This window comes from Callorhinus ursinus, unplaced genomic scaffold, assembly GCF_003265705.2.
Source record: "Callorhinus ursinus isolate GAN/ISIS: 27379988/994484 unplaced genomic scaffold, GSC_fseal_2.0 scaffold39, whole genome shotgun sequence".
Taxonomy (NCBI): domain Eukaryota; kingdom Metazoa; phylum Chordata; class Mammalia; order Carnivora; family Otariidae; genus Callorhinus; species Callorhinus ursinus.
In genome coordinates this window covers 18,685,226-18,706,370 of record NW_027397101.1, presented here as the reverse complement: position 1 = coordinate 18,706,370, position 21,145 = coordinate 18,685,226, and the positions used below count along the sequence as shown (strand labels likewise).

General features: G+C 39.1%; 1 protein-coding gene across 7 annotated transcripts in view; it reads left to right on the top strand.

The window, feature by feature from the left end:
• BNC2 (basonuclin zinc finger protein 2) overlaps nt 1-21,145 on the top strand; it is a 421,054-nt gene that overhangs the window by 333,247 nt on the left and 66,662 nt on the right. The window lies entirely within an intron of this gene.

The window sequence follows — 21,145 nt, the reverse complement described above, 5'->3', positions numbered from 1 at the left end:
GCCTACATTATAAAAGGAAAGAAATTACCTTATAGGGGTATGCAGACTCCTGAGGTTTCTCAGCTGTGAGTCCAGCCAAGTTGCCCTCCTCCAACCAGCTACTTCACTCCTTAACACACAGATCCTTATACACCACAGTAAATAACCCTCAGTAAATTTGAATCTTATCTCAATCTAAAGACACCACCATCATTATAGGGGAATGTTGTTAGTCTGCAAAACCTCAGTCAGTTTAGAACAACAGAGCAGTATCCAAACTTTTTGGCTTTGTCTGGATATTGTTACAACATGTGATGCCGCTGCATTCCTGGGTGCCATTTATAGAGTGATTTCTTAAACATTGGTTGTGTCACAGTGCAACTGACCAGTTTAAAGCAGTTTTGCGATTTTTCCTCAGAATCAAAGAAATCAAAACCATCTCATTATCATTTACTTTATTGAGAATTAGAATTACCTGACTCTTTTACTACATTTGAAATTTGAAAGATGCTTTTTCTCCTGACAAATTCAGCATTTTAAAACTATCTGGGTGAAAACAATTTTTTATTTTTTCACTTCTTTATTAAAGTGGAATGATAGAATTTTCAAATTACTTTGGGTTTTAGGATTAAAAAGGAAAAAGCAGCACACTTAATTGACTGATCTTGTTTTTGTATGCTTCTTTGTGTATTAAGACAGTGTATACTAGAACTGGCTGCTGGATAAAAATAAAGAATCTTTGAGTTTGCACCTTGTATCCTGGGGTATGTGGGATGCCCAGATATGTAATATGGGCATTGATGATAAGTAATGTTTATCTCAGTTTATGTAGGAAGACCTCATGAGTTATCTTCAGACTTGCAAAATTGTTATTCCTTGTAAACTCTCTTCTTTAAAGGACAGGATTAGTGTGTTTCAATTTTTTTAAGTTCCCCGTAATCTTTGGAGCATCTAAGCATTTGACTTGCAAAAGCACCTCACAGTACACATACCCAACGTGACATCACAAGGACATTGCTCACACCAGCCCTGTCCTGGTAGGATTAAAAAAAAAATACACAAAGAAAATGCATGTTAATATGGCTGAATATTCATTAGAACCCTGTGGCCTGGGGCTGGAAGCACAGCGAGCCTGTGTGTTTACCAGGCCACCCGAAAGGCAAGAGGGCATAAGGCACTTATAAACAGTGGCGCAGCACAAGCAGTGTTGTCTTTGAAAAGTTTTCATTTTCCCTTGAATCAGCTACAGTCTCTTACTTAAGGTCACTGCAGTTTGCAATCTTTGGCAGAAGGCTTCTTCCTTTTTTGGTAGTGGCAGTCTGACTTTTTTTTTTTCCCTTTTGGAAGTGTTTTCCTCTCAAACTGCCATTATCTTCCAAACCTGTTTCATGTTATCATTGTCAGATGCCTCTTCTCTGAGTTTCTTAGAACAAAATGTGATGAGATATATATATATATATATATATATATATATATATATATATATGAATTTTTTTAAAGCATGGAATTGAAAGTCATATGGTTATGATTTGAGAATGTCAAGCTTGATTTTTTTTTCAGAGTCTAAAAAAAAATTACCTTTTTCTCTGGGCAGTGAACTCGCTGCAGAGACATCAAAGAGAATGTGTACTGGATCAAGGTGATTTTTTTTTGACCACATCATTGCCAGCTGTGGTGTTTATGATTAGAGGCAGGCGTTCCAGACACCTCCGAGTCCTCACTAAGCGTCAGATCTTTAACAGGATCCATCCCAACTGAGTGACACTAAACAGACAGCCAGAGGGGAGTTGGTGGGATAGAAGAGGGAAGGGGTGGGGGCAAGGGAGGCTTTGGTGCCTGGTGCACTCACCAGCCAAGCTATAGAACACGCTCTGCTAATGCCAGGCTGCAGGCTACCCAGAGGCCCCATAGCAGCCTTTCAGTGCAGCTTTCATTAGCTGAGGGGATGACTAGAGCCCAGCAAACACAGTCATTGATCCTCTCTCATTGGGCGCAGGGATGTGCAGTGTTCAGGTCACAGCCCAGTCGGCTTTGAAGCAGCTCCATTCCATACCGCTGACAGCCACAGATTGCTGGCTTCCAGGAGCTAGCGCAGTTCCCTCTCGGATCTGCATGCTCTGCTCCATGCAGCTAACTACATTGAATTCCCTCTGGATGTTGCTTCCACTTGTAATATTAACACTTGTTTACTGGTCCTATTGATATAAGAATTCTGCAAATAGCCAACAGTACTGATAGCAGTGCATGAAAGTGAGTTCTCTTTCCCACCTCCTGTTCTTCTGGGCCAGTGTAAACTCCCGGGCAGTTTTGCTAGGTTCAAAAACCAGAACATGCTGCTGGAACCAGGAATAAGTGCAATGGGTTTGGAGTTGAATATATGGGAGTTATTAATTGCAAGATGATAAAGCCTTTTCCGGTGATTGCCATTAACGACAGTAAAGAAAGAAGTGGCTTGACTGATAACTACTGACTTATTTTTCAGTGTGAAAGGTGTTTTTTTAATTTCCAAAAGTATCAGAAGATGCATCATTTGCTAACAGATCCTTGTGGCTATAGAAATTAAGACATTTTAGGAAAAAATGTTATTGCAACAATTAAAAAGTAAAGCAACTAACCTTGCTTCCCTTTTGGTGAGAGGACAGTGAGATTCATATGTTGACACAAAACATCCAAAAGATAGAGAGGAAAGGAAGTTTATGAATTTGATTTCAAGGAGGATACAGATAATAGATTCCTAATGCAGAGCTGCTTTTAAGAACTCTTCCTTGATTACCAATTACTTTTTCTTTTTAAAGCATTATCTAAGCAACTAGGCTTACTGTATAATTGGGACTCATATCCTAGTGGGTACAGGTTTCCATTCAAGAACTCTGAAATCCTACTGTCATATTACAGAAGAAAGTGGCAGGAGTTGTCCACATGTATAGATGATTCCTGTTTATCTGGTTAATAATATCTTTGGTAATATTCTTGAAAGAGTATTAGTTTTGGATCTTCACAGAGGCTAATTCGTCATTTCATATGGTGCAAGCACCAGCGTAAGTTGGACTAATGGCCTAACATTTTGAACACCGTGAATCTGATAACTTACAAAGTTTTCCTTCAGAAACTCTTAGGGCTTTGTTCTTAGTATTTTACCTGTAGTTCTAATCACTGACCATCATTGTTGCCCTTCTCTCTTCTGAGTGGCCGGGCAGTCCTCAATATGCTATCCTTTTCAGCAATGACTCTTGTACAACTCCGAAGAGAATTAGCATCTTCTTTGAAAGAAGATGCTAGTTTTATTCCTGGTCCTGTTCTCTTTGTTTCATCATACTTGAGAAATCTCTTGATTATTAGGAACCTTTTCTTAAGTCTTAGACTTTCCTCTTTATAAACGTTATTTCCTTTAATGAACTGTAGAATTTTAAGAACAACCAAATCATATTCTATACCATTTATTTGTACAAACACCTTATGTCTTTGTTCAACTTGTTTTTTAAAGATTTATCTTCTATGAATAAAGGTTTATCTTCTATGAAGAAAGTTAATTATGATTTTTGCTAGTGCTACTCTTCCTAGACAAATATACTCACTAATTAATGTTTAGGATGTTTTTTTTCTTTGATTAAAACATGTTTTCATATACAATTATTCATAATAGTTTTTAATAGAATCCCTTAAAACATCAAAGTTTTATAGCTTACTTAAAACTATGCAGCTGTCCATGTACTAACATTGCAAGTAAATGTGTAAAGCAGAACAACAAAGTAGTTTTATTTGATGCGCCTTTTTCATCATGCAACAAGTTAGTTCAATCAGTTGTTTATTTAATTACATTGTTGCCCAGCTTCTATTTTATTGTTTTATTGACCCTTAATAGTCTTCAGATCTGCTCTGTGTCAGCATTATCCCATTTTACAGGTTTTGCAACAGAGGTAGAAAAAGGATCTCATTAGTTTGATTGTGAGTTTTTGGCTTGAGGACTGTTATTACTCAGGATGTTTTAGTGTCCTTAGTCACAACAACTTTTTAAATTGGTCAGAATTTTATTCACCACATGTGGAAGTAGGATAGTTTAAAAAGTTCTCCGTTCTGTTTGAGAGCATGAAGGGTTACATCAACAATTCGATAATCAGGCATCCTTTCAAGTATTTAATTTTCCCACCACTTCAAGGAAGGAAAAAATGTCTAAATTTGAGGAAGATAATGTTTATCAAGTTTTCTTCAAGAAATGCGCGCGCGCACGTGTGTGTATGTGTAGGTAGGTAGATGAATAGATTAATTTAAATAAAAGTAGAGTCCACATTAATCTTTTATTATTTTGTGAATATTTGTACTAGCATCATAAATAGCATCAAACAAGGAAATTTTTACAGGGAGCGCTGTTGATGGAATTTTAAATGAATGATTTAGCAGGTTATTGGCTAACATAGACACACAAGTATACAAATACTTTAAAGTGATTCCTTTGTGCTTTTTTTCAGTGAAATAATGTTATTTTGAGTAATGTGGGAAGAAATATGTTTGCTTGCTTTAGCAGCAGAAAGACTTGATTTTTCTGCTACCAGAGTTAGATGAAGAGTAAATTTAGTGATCCATTAGCATATCTGAGAAAGTGTTTACATTAAATAAAAGTGCTGTTAGCTCCTACTTTTGCCCTTTCTTCTCTCTGCCTTTGGTAGAGCAAATGGGTGTTTCCTGACAGTCCCCTGGTATAGGTCTGAAAAACTCTTTTAATGAGACCTTCAAACTTGGGGTTATCTGGAGGGAAATGTACTTTTTGTTCATGTAAAAATCCCACAACCACTACCCAAATTAAGGACAAAGTGAAACTTATTGCTCTGTGAAATTTGCAGTTCTGTCAGTTTATCACCCAATACGACCTCTGGCAGTAAATCACCTGAAGATTTCATCCATCACCCATTGATAAAACTTGATAACATCTGTTGGCCAATTTATTCCCCTGGAATTTCCTCTCCATCTTCCCCAGCCTGTAACGTGCATAAGTTTGAAGAGCAGGAAATGATTCAAAAATCTGTGAAGACTTAAACACCTATTGATTTCAGGCGGGGGCGGGGGAGGGGGAAGAAATTAACCAAGTTTTACACCTTGTATTTGAAGAGCTGGTGCAAACGTATACAATACATGTAGCTCTGTTGGGACACAGTGAATTTCCCAGGCTTTGTGGCATGATTACATCAAACTTAAGAGTAAGTGAAAGGAGAGCATACAGAAACGGAGGTCAGAGATGTCTGGGAAAAGTTGTTCCAGCATCTGGTAGCTGTGCCTCCTGCCTTATTTCCTAGTATCATCACACAGGGCTGTTGCACAGATCTCTCTGCAGTCCTTTCCTAACCAAATAGGAGTCTTGCCTTTTAGTAGCTGTTGTGCACCTCTGGGAAAATCACTGGCTAGGTAGAAAGGAAACCAGATGAGGGCCTAGCAGGAGGCTCTCCACCCAATGAGAAAGTTGGACATTTTCTCTTCTGTAAAGATGATTGATGACCTGTGGATAAAAAAATAGTGGGCTCAGAGGCCAGCTTCTCTAAGGCAGCTTGAGTGGATGTGTGGCGAGTGCTTCCTTGATTAGCAGAGGTCTCCCTGACCTTGGCAGTGTGTTTGGTTCATAGTCTTGCAGGGATGAATTGTTCCTGAACAGTTCCTCCAACATCTAAGGTACAAACAGGTCTTTGTAGTCATTTGTTAGACACCGGAGGAAAAAAATGGCCTAACCCTCTTAAGGCCTGAAAACAGACCTGAATATTTTAAAATACTGCATACACAAATTTATTTTTAATTCAGAACCCAAAATCTGGACTGTAAGAAAAGTGCCAACTGATCCTTATAAAAACTCAGCCAGATCACCTCTTTCATAGAAATGCAGAAAAGACCTCTTCATATTCCTTCTTTAGTTGGTAAGTGGTATTATAATTTTGAGCTTTGGGGTTCATTTAAAGTAGCCAGTAATGTTGCTTTTCTTTGGCCAGGTAGCAGATTTCTGGCTTTCCTGAATAGAAATTTGACAGGTTTTAGAACCTCATGCTTTAGTATGGAAGCTAAAAAGATCTACAGCAGCCCACAGAATACCTCTTTACCCAGGATAGTGTTTTTGACTTACTCTCATTTTAAATTAAGAGTCTAATTCTGTTCCTTTTATGATATCATCCTGGTTTTCAGTAACTCTGATGGATATCCACAAAGGAGTCTATTGTTCCATTTTAGAAAATTGTGGAGGTGGTATGGATTCCTACCAGTGTTGTCAGTGGGATTTATCAAGTAACTTTTGTGTGTGCAAGGCTCTTGCTACTGAAGATTAGACATTCATGGGTTCTCTATGCTCAAGGTCCACAGAGCAGCTGTCCTGGGTGAAATGGTTGTAGTACACTTGCCAACATTTACGTACCAATAAGTAGATATTTATGTGTTAGAATTTGAGGACTTAAGTGTATAGGTGGTTTGTAGCAAAAGATACCAGGCCAGGTAGCTTCCCAGGGGCGGTGTAACTTGTGCTGATATTAAAGGTGCTAATGGGGGTGATCGGGAAAGGTGAGGTGGGCGATCTAGGTGAGGGCGTTTAAGATGAGCAAAGCTTGTGAGGTTCCTGGCTGGCTCAGTCAGTATAGCATGTGACTCTTAATCTCAGGGTCATGAGTTTGAGCCCCACATTGGGCATAGAGATTACTTTAAAAAAGTAAAAATTAAATAATATGTGCAAAGCTTATACAGATCAGAGAAGTAGACTTATGAGCAGAAGGCAGAATATCCTAGATGGAGGAAAAGCTGATTGTTGAGAATGATTTTGCATGGGGGGAAGCTTGTGTAATATGTAAAGAGTTTATGTTTAGGCCTTGGGGCAGTAAAGAACCAATAGGAGTTTTGAGCTGTAGAATGATACGATGAAAATTTTACAGCAGGAGAATTATTCTAGTAATAATGTGTTAAATAAATTAAGGTGTGAAGAAGCTGGAGGAATTCAGTCATCCAGACCAACACATACATGGCAGAAATAAAATAGAATGGTTAGTGATTTAAAAGACTTATAGTGAGAGAATCTTCAAGAATTCTGTTTTTTTGTACCAAGTGTTAGTGGCAAGAAATATAAAAACTACATCTCTTTTTTGCTTTGTGTTATTCATTGCAAAATGTTGGTGATTTAGTTTACAGTTGCCCACGTACATGGCAGGAGTCTTATGTACTAAAGCCTATTTAAGAGTCGACTGATCTGTTGGAAAAATGTCCATGGTGGTCAAGTCCAGGATGTCTTTTACCAGAAATGATAAGGATGTACTGAGCAGAAAGAGAAGTAAGTCTTCTGTTAGATTTTAGACCTGAATTTAAACATTTATGAATATGCTGAACTGTGGTCAAAGAAGCAATTGCAGTCTTTGGGGATAGTAATGAAATCTTGTATACTAGCTAGAACACTAAATTCTTCAGCAGCAGAGAAACCAAGTCTTGCTTCTGTTGCTATGTTCTGTGCTTAGGAAAATGCCTGCAATGTAATCGATACTCGGAGACTAGAAACATCCATAGAACTTGCATTCTCATGCAAGATAGTGAAGTGTTATAATAAGGAAGCATCGCTGTGCATTATTGTTAGAAGTGTGACTCTGCTTTGGAAAGCTCTTGTTAAGCCTCTCTGAGCAAATAGGAAGACATCCTCAGTTGTCTGTGGAGTTACACTAATGCTATGTAATTAAGGTCCATTTATTCATCCAGTAAATGTTTATAGTGGGCCTACTATAAGCAAGGTGTTGAATAGGAAGCATACAAGAAGGAAACAAATTCTCTGCCCTCAAAAGCTTGTAGAAAAGAGGGAGAGATAAGATGTCTCCATAAGTCACTGTAATACTCGCTATAATATGGGATGTCTGGATATAAAATGCTATGGAAGTTCTTAAAAGATGAAAAGGTTTTTTCCATCCCGGAAGGTAAAGAGAGCTTCCTAGAGGATTTTACTTTTTTCTAATCTAGTCCTGAGTAGAGTAGGTAGGATTTCCATTTGCCAAATGGCACAGGGACAGAAAATCATGCACGCCTAGGAAACAGCAAGTAGTTAGTTTGGCTTGAACTCGCGATTAAGAATAGTTTTAGGAAAGAAGCTAGTTCTGTCCAGGACTTTTCCCTGATAAATGATGATTATCCTCCTGAAGGTCTTTTGAGGTCTCATCCAGGGCCTAGTGGGTGGCCTCCAGTTGCTCTCACATAAGTATTTCTGTGACTTTTTCAAAAACTTGTCATGCATGTAAGAAGTCTGAGAAATTCAGTATGAATTTTTTTTTAATTTACAGTTGACCATTAAAAAGGTAAAAACTTTTTTGCAATTTTCATCCAAGTTTTAATGGGAAAAGTTTGTGATAGGTTTTAAAAGCTTTCGTGGACCAGTATCTGTGCCAGGTTCTTCAAAGGCTTTTCAGAGTCCACTTCTTACTAAGTCTTTGGAATAAAAGTGAAAAGAGCTACCAGAAAGCTACAATTATACTGTTTATTTGGAGAAGTGTTTCTTGTTGCAGTACTCCAGAATTTTTGAAAGAAATTGTAAATGTGGTTAATGAGACTTAGTGTACCTGTGATCATCCTACAAACGTGCTAAAATCAGACCATGGCCTCACAGCTTAGGAGACTGATTCTTCTGCTCGGAGTGTTAAGATTATTATGGATGCTGAAATGAATTCAGATGACCTCACTGACGTTCTTGGCGTTGTGTTTGAGAGGTGAATTTAGGGGAGGAAGTATGGAAGATTTTTTTTTGGTCTATAATGTAACTGTTACTGATATGGGACTTAAAGCTCTCTGATTCTCTTTTTTTAAAAGTTGTCTCTGTGAACTTAAAACACTGTTTTCTTTCAGAACAGCTTTAGTGTTTCAAGCTTAAAATCTTCTCTCTTTAAATCCTGTCTGCATCTTCATCTCCCCCCCACCCCCCCTCCAAGCACCGTTTTCTCTAGATCTTGGTTGGCTCTGACTCCCAAGAGTTAAGACAGTGTAGCTTCTATAAATCAGGAGACAGCTTCATTATCAGAGTTATGTGTTTTCACCTTAATAGATAGCCAGTCCTGGTGTTGGTGCCAGGCCCTGCCTTATCATGTAACCATCAACACTGCATACTGGAATGTTCTTTGTTTGGATTATTTACTCCTTCTATAAACAAAGATTAGAGTAAAAAATGTCAGCAGTAAGGTCCGAGCAGAGCTGAGCGTTACTAGGAGATTGCAGTAGTGTGATATGGGATATGATGTGCTACTCATAGGCAGGATAGCAGTGCCTTGCTTTTATAATTATATCTGAGTTCTGTCTGGAGGGTTTTACACATTCTTTCTCATTTAATCCTCCCATTAGCCTTCTCTAGAAGCCCTTGAAGATTCTGTTCTTCCCATTTTGCAGATTTGGAAACCAAGAGTCAGAAACATTAAGAGTATATTGTAACAATGTCACAATATATGTAACATAGATTGTAAGTAGCAGACAATTGGATTTCAAACCCAGACATTTGATTCAAGCATCATCTCTTTTACTGACTACCCTATAAAGAAGTGTCAGAGATGGTTCTTTTCTTTTTTCTCCTCTTCCTTTAACTTAAGTATAGTTGACACCCAGTGTTACATTGGTTTCATGGTACACATAATCCTAAAGCAGTTATTTCTTGAACTTCTAAGAAGTTTGATTATCAGTAAGTTTCACAAATGCTTGCTTTTCTTCTGGAACATGTTTATTTACCATTTGTCTTGGTATGCATTTCTACATACAGTATAGGCAAAGATTCTTCATTCTGCAGATGAGGAAACTTTGACTTAGAGAAATGAATGATATTGCCAAGATGACATCTAATAGATGCAGGTGATGCAGATTTTCCTCATGGATTTTGACTTGCTTGTAGGTGCTGAATATAAGATCGGGCATCTTGATTTCTTGCCTGCAGTAAATTTGTGATTCACTACAAGGTTGTTTTTCTTATTGGACTATATTTTCAGGACAAAACCCCTTGAACTTTATAACTATAACCATAAATATGTTTAATGGGCTTATTGGCATGTTAAAAATTGTATAGTGTTGGCACATGAAGAGGCCCACATAATTGCTAAATAATGGTACTTAAAATATTTATAAAGGTGCTATTGATTTGTAGTTTGTATATCCATATATATTTATAACATTCTGGTGACAAATAAAAACTTGAATAATGTCATGTCTATAGATATCAATGATAGTAAAAAGTTGCCAGGTATAATTAGAGATGCTTTATTTAAGTCAACTCTGCCAGATTATCTTTAGTCAGATTTTTTTATGAGAGGCTGCTTGACCCTACTTTCCTGTCTCTTGAATTTGTCATGTTACCATCTGATTGTGTGATGTTGACTGATACATGATTATCCTTCCCCCACACACACACCTCCTTTGTGCTCATATATTTTGTGTCTCTGATTTTAAAAGGTCCCTTAGAAAAACAAATAGGAGCAAAAGTGCTTAGATCTGCTAGAGCATCTATTAGAGGCATAGAGTCATTTATTCCTTCCCTTGAGCATATTCGTGGTACAGTATTTGAAGCGAGGCCCTGGAGAAGAATATTGTGCTTCCTTTTTTGACCCTCAAAATGTCCTCATTCCTAACCATACCAGTTTTGCTTCAAAAAGGTATTTGTTGTAATGTTTTGGGATAAAAATTATAGGAGATAAGTCATATATGTTACATTTTTAAGGTTTGGTTTTATTTTGTTTTGTTTTACATTCCTTGCCTTTTCTATTCTTCTTTCATATACTCTCTATAGGAAAGTATGGACAATTCCACTTCTTCATACCGATATTGTCTTGGGGCAAGAAATAATCCCTTTAACTGTCAAGGCAGGAACTTTCACTTATGCTTTTGGAAAGTCTTATTGGTAAGGTGAAAATTCCCAATCCTGTAAGTCTGGAGTGAAGTAGAATATGTTTGCTATAGCTCCTACTTTGGTTTGCTTCATGAGGCCACATGAAACCCCCTTCTGATATTTATGCATTTGTTTTACCCTCTATGGGATTAACCCCATCCCATCATCAACTGAGAGCCTGGAATACCAATTTAGTCTTTCCTTTCCTTTCTATTACTGCTAATAGAAATCTTATAAAATGGAGCAGCATTGTGTTTTTATGGAAAATACGGCTTTCATGCAATTCTGACTAAGGTTTTTGTCCAGTTTTCCTGCTTGATTCTGTGACCTCTTCACACTGTAGAGGACCTTGTTTCCAAATATTAGCAGACACAAAGTAAATGCCAGAATGATATTCTTCAAGTGAATTCTTCAGTCCAATGAAGAAAGAGCAGAAAAAGAGTGGGAAAATTTGTCTAAACCAGTATTCCCAAGGGTGTTCCACAAAGCATTTTTTCTATGGGATGTTAAGTGTTGGTAGAAGGTCAGATGAGTTTGAGAAAGCCTGGGTCAAAAAATGTTAACCCAAATTTTTGGTAAAAATTTTTCAGAACCTTTTAATATAAAAGTAAGCGTTGTGTATCTCCTTCTTTCCCCCCTTGCACCCCCCCCCCAAAAGAACCATAGAATATGTTACATTTCCCAAACTTATTTGCCAGGAAGACTTTTTCCTGGGATAGCAATTTATAAAGTACATTTTAGGAAACGTAAAGTCAAACAACACCCTTGCAAATAAGAAATGCATTTTAAATATGCAAGAGATTGGCAAAGTGTCTTGATATTCCTCAGATTTACCCACTTTTTCTCTGTTCTTAAGCAATTTAGCTGGTACAATTCAGCTGTAGTTTTCTGTGGGTATCTGCAACAGTCCACAAGAGTTCTGACCACCCTCCAGAAGTCAGAGCAACACAGACCTGAGTCTCTTGACCTTCCTTTGAGAGTTGGTTATACTCAGCACACAGAAAGGGTCATAAACTCACTTAGCCTTTACCCCACTCCTAAGGGGATGGAATCAAGGTTTCTGTCAAACCAGTTGTGGAGAGGGAGTTTATAGGGCCCCTATTCATGTAGATTTTGTGTGCACCCCCAAGACAAGGGAACTCCAGAGAAATACTGTTAGTTTGTATGGATATTGGGATTAAGTTTTAAAAGCAGGGATTGGGCACTATGAGAGCAGATTTTTACTTCATTTTAATCAAGCCATTTAACTTCTGCTCACCATCTGTACACCTGACCATCTATCCACCCATTTCATTGAATGGTTGTGAGGGTAAAATGTGTGAAAAGTGTTGACAGAAACTTTAAGAGCATTACATAAAAAAGCATGATATCGTATCAGTCAAAAGATGTGTTGAGGAATGGTTTTCATCACTGACTCATCAAGTAAATTATTTCCCTTGTTCCACAAGATTTTTGGTGAAAAGAATAAGCCTTACCCATTTATGTGAATAATAAAGACTTCCTTAGGCTGAATGTTTAGAAAGCTAATTAGATCTCTCCCTACCACCCCCCCGGCACACAGGAAAGAACATACTGTAGAATGATGAAGCAAACATAAAGAACTTATGCCATTCTACGTATATATTTGCTCATTTTATCCCCAGAACAACTCTGTGTACTAAGTACGGTTGCTAACTTTATCCCACAGATGAGGACACTGAGATCATTTCAGTAACTTGCCCAAGTCACACAGCTAGTAAGTGACAGAGCTGGGGTTTGAGTCAAGATGGGTTTAGCTCTGGAGTCCATGCTTTTAACCACTATCTTCTACCACCTTGGTGATTTATACGGGGACGCTGGAAGAGATACAACCTTGTAGAAATGGATTCACATTCTGATGGCCAGTTAACTGATGTAAGATACTGGACAAACCGCCTGTCTGCCTGTCTCATTCTTGTGAAAATATTTTGTCAGGTATAAAGCACCAAATAGATACTAAGTGTTAGTGTGACCTTAAACAAAAGGGACAGGTGTCTAGATATGCTCTTTTCAGTACCGTATTTAAAATGATTAAATGAGGAGAACTATTTTTCTCTCACTTGTGCCCCTGCCCTACCCACCCCACAAAACTAAATTCTTTGGCCACACTTTGCAAGCCTATGCAAAAGACGGTTTGACAATATGCCGACCTGCATTTGTGACTGGCTGGGCAAGGGCAAAACAGACTCTAATGGTTCAGTCAGACATAAAGTACGTATTTTGAGTGCAAGATTTTTTTCATTCTAGATACTATTTGAATTATCTCCTTTGGGTGTGAACCCTGGAAAATCACAGGAAAAATAATGCTATTCTTGCCATCTGTGAGCTTTCATTTTACTATAGAGACAAGTTATATACATTTAGAAATTTAAAAGGGTAGCTTGTTAAACAAGAATGCAAGAGGTGGCAAGAAGTCAGGTGTTTTGGATGCTCATTAAATGCCCCGGATCTGGGGACAAACAAGGTTACTGAGGATGGGAGGAAGCTTAATGAGGCACATGAGAGTTGAGTTAAGTTTTGGTGGACAAGTGGGATTCTGAACGGCAAAGAGTATTCTTGGGGAGGGGCAAGGAAAGAAGGAATATGGTGAAAAGGCAGGTATAAAGTCAGCATGAATGTAGTCAGAGATGTACTCCAGCCAGCAGGTGGATCTGGAGGGCTTGTGGAGAGAAGGAATGGAAGAGCTGGGGGCAGCCGGCTGCAGGGCTTAAGTGCTGTGAGTTTGTGCATGCCCAGCTACAAAATGTGGTCTTCGTGTTTTAGGTAGTCTGGTCATACTGAGGTTTTAAAGTAGAGGAATGGCATTCAGAACACTGAATTCTGAGGACTGAATAGCAGTTGGTATTGGTATGATAGTATATGATAGAGGAGAGATTAGAGGTCGAAGATACTGTAGGCAGAACAGCCAATTAGAAGGCTATTTAAAGTTTCATGGAGGAACTGCATTTGATGGTAGAGCAAATAGAGAGAGAAGGATGCACTTGAGATATGTCAGAGGAACAATTTATGGGATTTAGTGTGATGTGGATTTTGGCTTAGGTCATGAGCTCAGGGTTGTGAGATTGAGTCTGAGTAGGAGTTCTGCACTCAGCAGGGAGTCAGCTTGGGGTTCTCTCTCCTCCTCTGCCCCTCCTCCCCTCTCATTCTCTCTCTCTCTCTCTCTCATGAGTGTGTTGCACACATGCACACTCTCTTTCTCTTTCTCTCTCAAATAAATAAATCTTTAAGAAAAATAATACCTTGGAAGATTTATGTAAGAATTAAATGAGATAGCATGTAAACAGCTTGGCATAACGCCCAGCAAATACTCAAGAGTGCAGTAAATTTTAACTATAATTATTAGTGTACCAATTTTAAAATTTGAATTTGCTTACATTGTGTGTGTGTGTGTGTGTGTGTGTGTGTTTTTAAGAACTGAACATGCCTATGTTCCTCTTATGGCATAACTAATAAGACTGTGGTTAATAATATCTCAAATGTGTCCAGCATTTGTAGGTTCTGTGTTGGGTGTTGTGTTCACATTATTTTCCCATTTGCTGTCCAGTAGCCCAGGACAGGTTGTTTGATGTTCTCTGGCCAAGGAGCTCACTTACTCTGAGGAGTAATAGGGAAGGGATACCAGAGTTGGGATTCCGTGGTAGAGCTGGACAGAATCAAGTTCTGTCAGTAAAAGCATTCCTTCCCAATGCCAGGCATCATAGTTCAAGATAGGAGACAGAAGAAAACAGAAAAATCCTTAACAGCTCTTTACCTGTTCATAGGTATGACTGGCTAAACCCTCAGCTCCTTTCAGGGTTGCGCACTGTGTCCTGCTTGTAGCCCAGACTCTTCCCCCGGCTGATTGGTGCTCGCTTACTTCTCAGCTTACATGTCACCCAATCTAAATGACTTTCCCGATTTTTCTCTTCCCATAGCTCTTATACAGTTCTTTTCATGGCATTTTTTACACTCTGTAATCCTATGTTCATTTACCTGTTTGTTTATTTAATATCCATCTCCCCCACCAAACTCTAAGCTCCTTGAGAACAGAGGCTATTTCTGTTCTATTATCTGGTATACTTAGGTTCCAGTACAGTTGTGTGGTATATAATAAGCAATCCATATATATAAATTTGAAAATGAACTAGTGAATTAGAAAATATGTAATACTTATGTGTCAAAGGGTATGTCAAAGGGTCTGTGCTTTTGGCAATAAAGCAGACTAGTTAACATCATTAAAATTCTCAATTCTGTACTTCCATCATCTAAAGTGGACAGAATACTAACTGCCCCCATCTACTTTGTAGAGCTCTTCTGGGGGCTACATGCGATGTTGAATACTGTTCTTTCCAATATCTAGAGTTTGGGCCTAGGTCATAAAGAGGGCCCTTAGGGAGTTCCTCTCTCCCACGTGGAGATGGCTAGGAATCCCCTTTCTGATGCTGCAGTTCCTAAGGAGGCTGCCCAGAGCCTGCATGGAGTGGCCATCCATGGAAGGACATGCTAACAACCAGCAAAGCTGAGCAGACTCCCTGAGTACCTCACCTTACCACCAGGCAGTGCAGGGCTATGGGGAGCATCCAGGTCACACCTCATCTGTGCGATTACAGGACTGTCTTCAGAAAAAGAGCACCATGCACCTTATGACGGTGGCAGGACTGCTGAAACGCTGCTGATCTGATGATGGAAATGAAGTCCATGAGGTAGGAGATACTCACTTCAAAAGAAAGCCCTCTCCAGCCCTTAGCCCTGCAAACTCCCATTCAAGGCAGCCCCTCGCTAGCTATCTGGGAATGACAGCACCAGTCTGAGGGCACATGTTTGCATAAAGTTTTCTCTGCGGTTTCTAGGATTCTCAAGGGCTTGGTAGGATTTTTTGATTGTTGAGGCAACCCCGTCCCCAGCTTCGGAAAGGATATGGATCTCTTGTTTCTGACAAGCAGAAAAAAAAATGCACCTGGCTCTATTGTTGCCATAAATATTTAGGTGATGAAAATTCTCTTAAATATTTAAAGAAACTGCTGAGCATAGCTTAACCATCTTATTGAGAACCTTAGATTTAAAACTTAAATGTCTCTTCTTAGGAATGAATCAAGTTAAACTGCCTTAAAAATAAAGTGCCTCACAGTTGTATCGTAAAATCTCAACTGACATTAAGGTAATTGTGCTTAAGTACAATTTAGGGTCCTTTTGAATGTTTATTGTAGATACCATAATGATGCTATTTTTAATAGTCCAATGCTAGTTCTAAAGAAATAAACCTATATTCTTTGTGATGTGTCCTAAACAGAATCACTTAAGGGGAAAATGTAGTCTCTGAATACTTCACTTAGAAAAAAAGGGACAGATTATGGGTTGTGGCATCATTATGTTTCAAAAGAAAAGAAATGGCATCTTCTGTAGTAGAGGCTCGTACAGTCCAGAGTAGTGTGATCTTCCCAGAATCTCAGACCCTTTCTACCGTGGCTAATCTGACTCCCATCAGTCTTCTGGGGGCTGGGATTAAATGCAGATTTTCTAGCTTATGTTAAGCCTTTATGGAAATTGGAAAAAGTGCCTTTTCTGGACAGATGCATCCAAAATCAGAACACATGGCTTGGTCCCGGTGAACTAGACCTGAGCTAAGTTCAGCCCCACCTGCCACTTTGGCCGGGCCCGTGTGTGTAATACACATGTTGACCCTCCGTCCCCAGATTTACTAGATCTAAATCTCTAGGCAGGACACACCTGCTGCTAACAGGTGCCCTGGGAACCACATTATGTCAGATGGACAATCCTATCACTGTGGTGGTGCTTTTGAGTATGTGGTCTGTTTAAGTCTACAATGGTCTCTTGACCTTCAAGCCTCAAGTCCTCAGAGCTGACAGTGTGACTTCTAGGGTAGGAACGGGCCCACTCTATGGAACAGAAAAGCAATTTCACTTTATCTTGAATTTAAACAATATTTGGGAATATTTGCTGCTGATTTCTTTCCTCTTGCTGCTCTCTGCCATGTTAGACCAGGAAAGCAAAGTAGGTTAAACTACAATCACCCTTTTTTAGTCTCTGTTAATAGTTCAGGTAAGAGTTGATGTTCCGTCACCACCATATTCAGGCTTTAATCATTTTTCCCCCTTGGGAATCTCTGCAGCAGCCTTTTAATTGGTCTTCTAGCCGCTACTCTGTTTTCTGCTCCGATTCATAAAAGGTCACGCTTGCTAATGATGCTTCCGTGACTTCCTTCTGGTTGGAGAAAAGTCCAGACTCCTCAACATGGCATGCCAAATCTTGATCAAAACTCAAGAGAGATCAAAACTCAGAGAGGGGTGCCTGGTTGGCTCAGTTGGAAGAACATGGGACTCTTGATCTCGGGGTTCTGAGTTTGGGTGTAGAGATTACTAAAAAAATAAATAAATAAACTTAAAAAAAATCTCAGAATAATGCCCCTGTATCAAAAGCCAAGCTCTACAGGACTTACCAGGCTTGTGTGACTTGCCTCCCTGCTTTCCTCTCTGACCACGTCTCCCATTTCTCTCTCCCTCACTCTTTTGACTTTAGCCACACTGGTTCCCTCTCCCTAAAATACTTTCCCCCCAGATATTAGATCTTGACTCTGAGGTCCCCTCAACAAGTCTCTCCTTCCCTATGGTATCTGAAATTCCAGGCTTCCCTCACCCCCAAACATTTCAGATTCTCCTTCCCTACTTTGTTTTTTCCTCCTTAAAAATTACTATCTAATGTAGTTCATACTTTATTTAGCCAGCCTGTTAGTTTTCTCTTCCCCGAGGATTTAAGCTCCCTGAGGGTAAGGATTTGCGTGTTTTGTTCACTAGGGTCCCCAGTGCCTAGAAAAGAATCAAGCTTGTAGCCTGTGGTCGGTAAATGTTGGATGAACAGAGAACTGAGTGAATTTGATCCCTACCTGCCTCTCCATCCCTGTGTCCCATCAGACTTATTCATCTCCTACTTATTCACATCTTTCCAATCTGCAAGCTTTTTCTCTAAACACACTGTAATTTCCCACATCTTCAGTCTCTTTTTTTCTTGCTGCTACCTCTACTTACTTGGCTCATCCTCACCTTCTCATCCCTTCAGACTTCAGAAGGCGCTTCTGCTAGAAGGCTTTCCTGGGCCCTCTCCCAGTACAGTCCTGATTACATTGCCTAGTGTCTACCCTTTTGCCTAGCTTTTCCATTAAATCACACCACCTCCTTGAAGGTCTTATTTGGCAGTGTATTCTCAGTCCCTGGCACACTATACACATATCTTAAATGTTTATTAACTGAAGAAAGGACGGAAAGAGGCTACAATTGATCTGGAGGATTATCTGAGCATTTCATTCATCTTTCTAGTCTAAGTAGAATGTTGCTATGTTTATTATAGGTGCTCAGTAAAGCTCTGAATGAACCGATCATTAACTCCCCTTTACTTTTTTCAATGCCTTAAATTTTAAATGCTTTTGTTTTAATATTGAACTTTGAAGAACTCTTCTGAATTTATAACTTTCAGCTTCAGATTGTTGACCAAATCCAGATATCATCAGACAGGGCAGAGAAAACCTCTTTCTGACACTAAAAATCTTATCATGATACACTGGCTGGCAAATGGATATTTCAAGGTCCTCAGTTTGTGTGTGTTTTCTGAGAAACACAAATCAGTAGCTTTGCATTCTGTGTTTGTTCAAAACAGGACTTACATAAAAACTAAGTGGCTTAATCACTCAATTATAATTTCATCTATGAAACATCTGAATAAAGATGAAATAACGTAAGAGCTGGGGAATTCTAAATCTGCTTAATACTCTATAGTGTAGATGATCCACAGAAAATATTTTCAAAAAAGCTAATGTTGTGAATGTTATTTATACTAATGATAAAGAATGTTATCTCAGTAACACCTATAAAAAACTTACCTATGGGGGCACCTAGGTGGCTCAGTCGTTAGGCATCTGCCTTCGGCTCAGGTCATGATCCCGGGGTCGTGGGATCGAGCCCTGCATCTGGCTCCCTGCTTGGCGGGGAAGCCTGCTTCCCCCTCCCCCACTCCCCTCTGGATGTGTTCCCTCTCTCGCTGTGTCTCTCTCTGTCAAATAAATAAAATATTAAAAAATAAAATAAAAAACTTACCTATGTGTTAAGTTGTATTAAGACACAGCATTTTAGATAGCAATAAAAATTTTAGCAGTTTGCTGTGACTGATTTGTAATGATACTTATTACCCATCAGATATTATCGAGTCAACCTTATATATAGCTATGGGGGAAAAGATTGGGCAGAACTTTGTTATCCGCAAAGGCTGTAGCTTTTGCTAGTGTTGGGATACATGACATGTATTCCTAAAAGATCAGAAGTATATCGTGTGATTTCTCAATGGACCATAACATCACAGCAGGAACACCTTTATAACCTGCCAGGTAAATACATATTAAACTAATTCTCAGCCTGTGCTTTTGTTGCTTCAAGGAAACCATATGTAGTAGGTTTTGTAGCCAGAACCAATAGTGAGCTAGTTAATCAGTTTAAGTTGTGAAACTTTACCAAAACCAACCACACGTTTTAAGCATCTTAAACTTTGTGCATTCATTCTCCAAACTTCTGAGGTAGGGATGGCTATGCTCATTGGAGTCCTAAACTGAATTTTTTTTAAAGATTTTATTTATTTAACAGAGAGACACAGCGAGAGAGGGAACACAAGCAGGGGGAGTAGGAGAGGGAGAAGCAGGCTTCCCGCTGAGCAGGGAGCCAGATGCAGGGCTCGATCCCAGGACCCTGGGACCATGACCTGAACCGAAGGCAGACGCTTAACAACTGAGCCACCCAGGTGCCCCTCTAAACTGAATTTTTACAAAAATGTCACTTGTAAGGTGTTATTGCTTTAAAGTGAACCTAGAACATGGATATGAATGAGTAGCCTTGAGTGCAGGAGCCTTCCCTCTTCTGCAGTTACCCACTGAGAGTAAGGTTTTTGAAGTGACCCATCCTTGTCAAGGCTTCCGAAGGCATTCAACTTAGTTTCTGTAGAATGAACTTTTTTTTACAATCATATTTCATTGATATTTTAAAATAATATTTCATTAAATTATGAAACTTTAGATGAAACTTACAATCATGTCTAAGAACAAACAACTGACTTCATGACTCCATAGAAACAGGGTGGGTGACATACCAGAGTGTCGTTTTGTTTATTGAGCATGCTATGGATATCAATGTGCTTATAGAGGGAATGATGATTTTGATAAATTTGGTAGCACATGTAGTCATAATTTTTCTTTGTTCCTGTTCCTGTATAACTTAAAAAGAGGTGAGATATCAACTGAAAATAGTTCTAAGACACCAGTAGTATATCCTTCACACTTCTGTGCACACATGTGTACACACTCACACATGCTGCAATATATGTCTTTACTACCTCTCTTTTATTTTAATATGGCACAAGTGAAGTTCATTGTCTTCTTTCTTAAGCCTTCTGATTTCCCAGTCTCCCTTAAGATTACTGTCATTTCCCCTGCTTGCAAGGTATTCCATGTAAGTAGAAAAAAATATTTGATTCTTATCTTTGTTCCTCTTCTGTCTGGTCAGTTACCAAATCTTGTCATTTCTGGAAAATGCATCTTCCTCTCTATTTGAATGGCCACCCCCCTTGATGAGACCCCCACTACCTGCTGAGTATGTTACTGAAATGGACATGATTTACCACTTAGCTGTGTACATCCTTGAAGCTGTGTCCAGATCCTTCCATAAATCCCACTTTCATCATTTTACTTGCTACTCAAAATTCTCAGTGGCTTTTCACTAACTGCAACATAAAATAAAAAAAATATTTGTCTTAGTTGTCTGTGCCATTCTTAACGTGGTCCCATTCTCATTTAAAATGTCAGCTTCTGCTCTTTTATGCCCGGCGGGAACCTGCCGCAACCACATGACTGCCCATTCCTCTGTCCTCCAAACTTGCACTCCCATCTCCGTGCTTCTGCTCATTTGGATCCATCTGACCTGTAGGATCTCAGCTCCTTTATTCAGCTTATTCAGATTCTAAAAGATCCCTGTCAACTCTTTCTTCCAAGGAATCCAACAGACTGTGAGCTCCAGCAGGTTAGAGGGTTGGAGGCTGCCAATTCTAACACTAAACGGGGTGTACTGCATTTTATTGATAGGTATCTAGTTGCATTTAACTCCTCAACTAGAGAATAAGCCCCTTCAGAGTAGGGACCCTCTCTTTTAAATTTTCTTTGTATCTTCTCTTCTTCTGAGAGCCTATAGCACTTTCTGTCTAGCACACCTATACCAACCCCCTGATTTGAGATGATGGACTCTGAAAAACAAACTGAGGGTTCTAGAGGGGAAG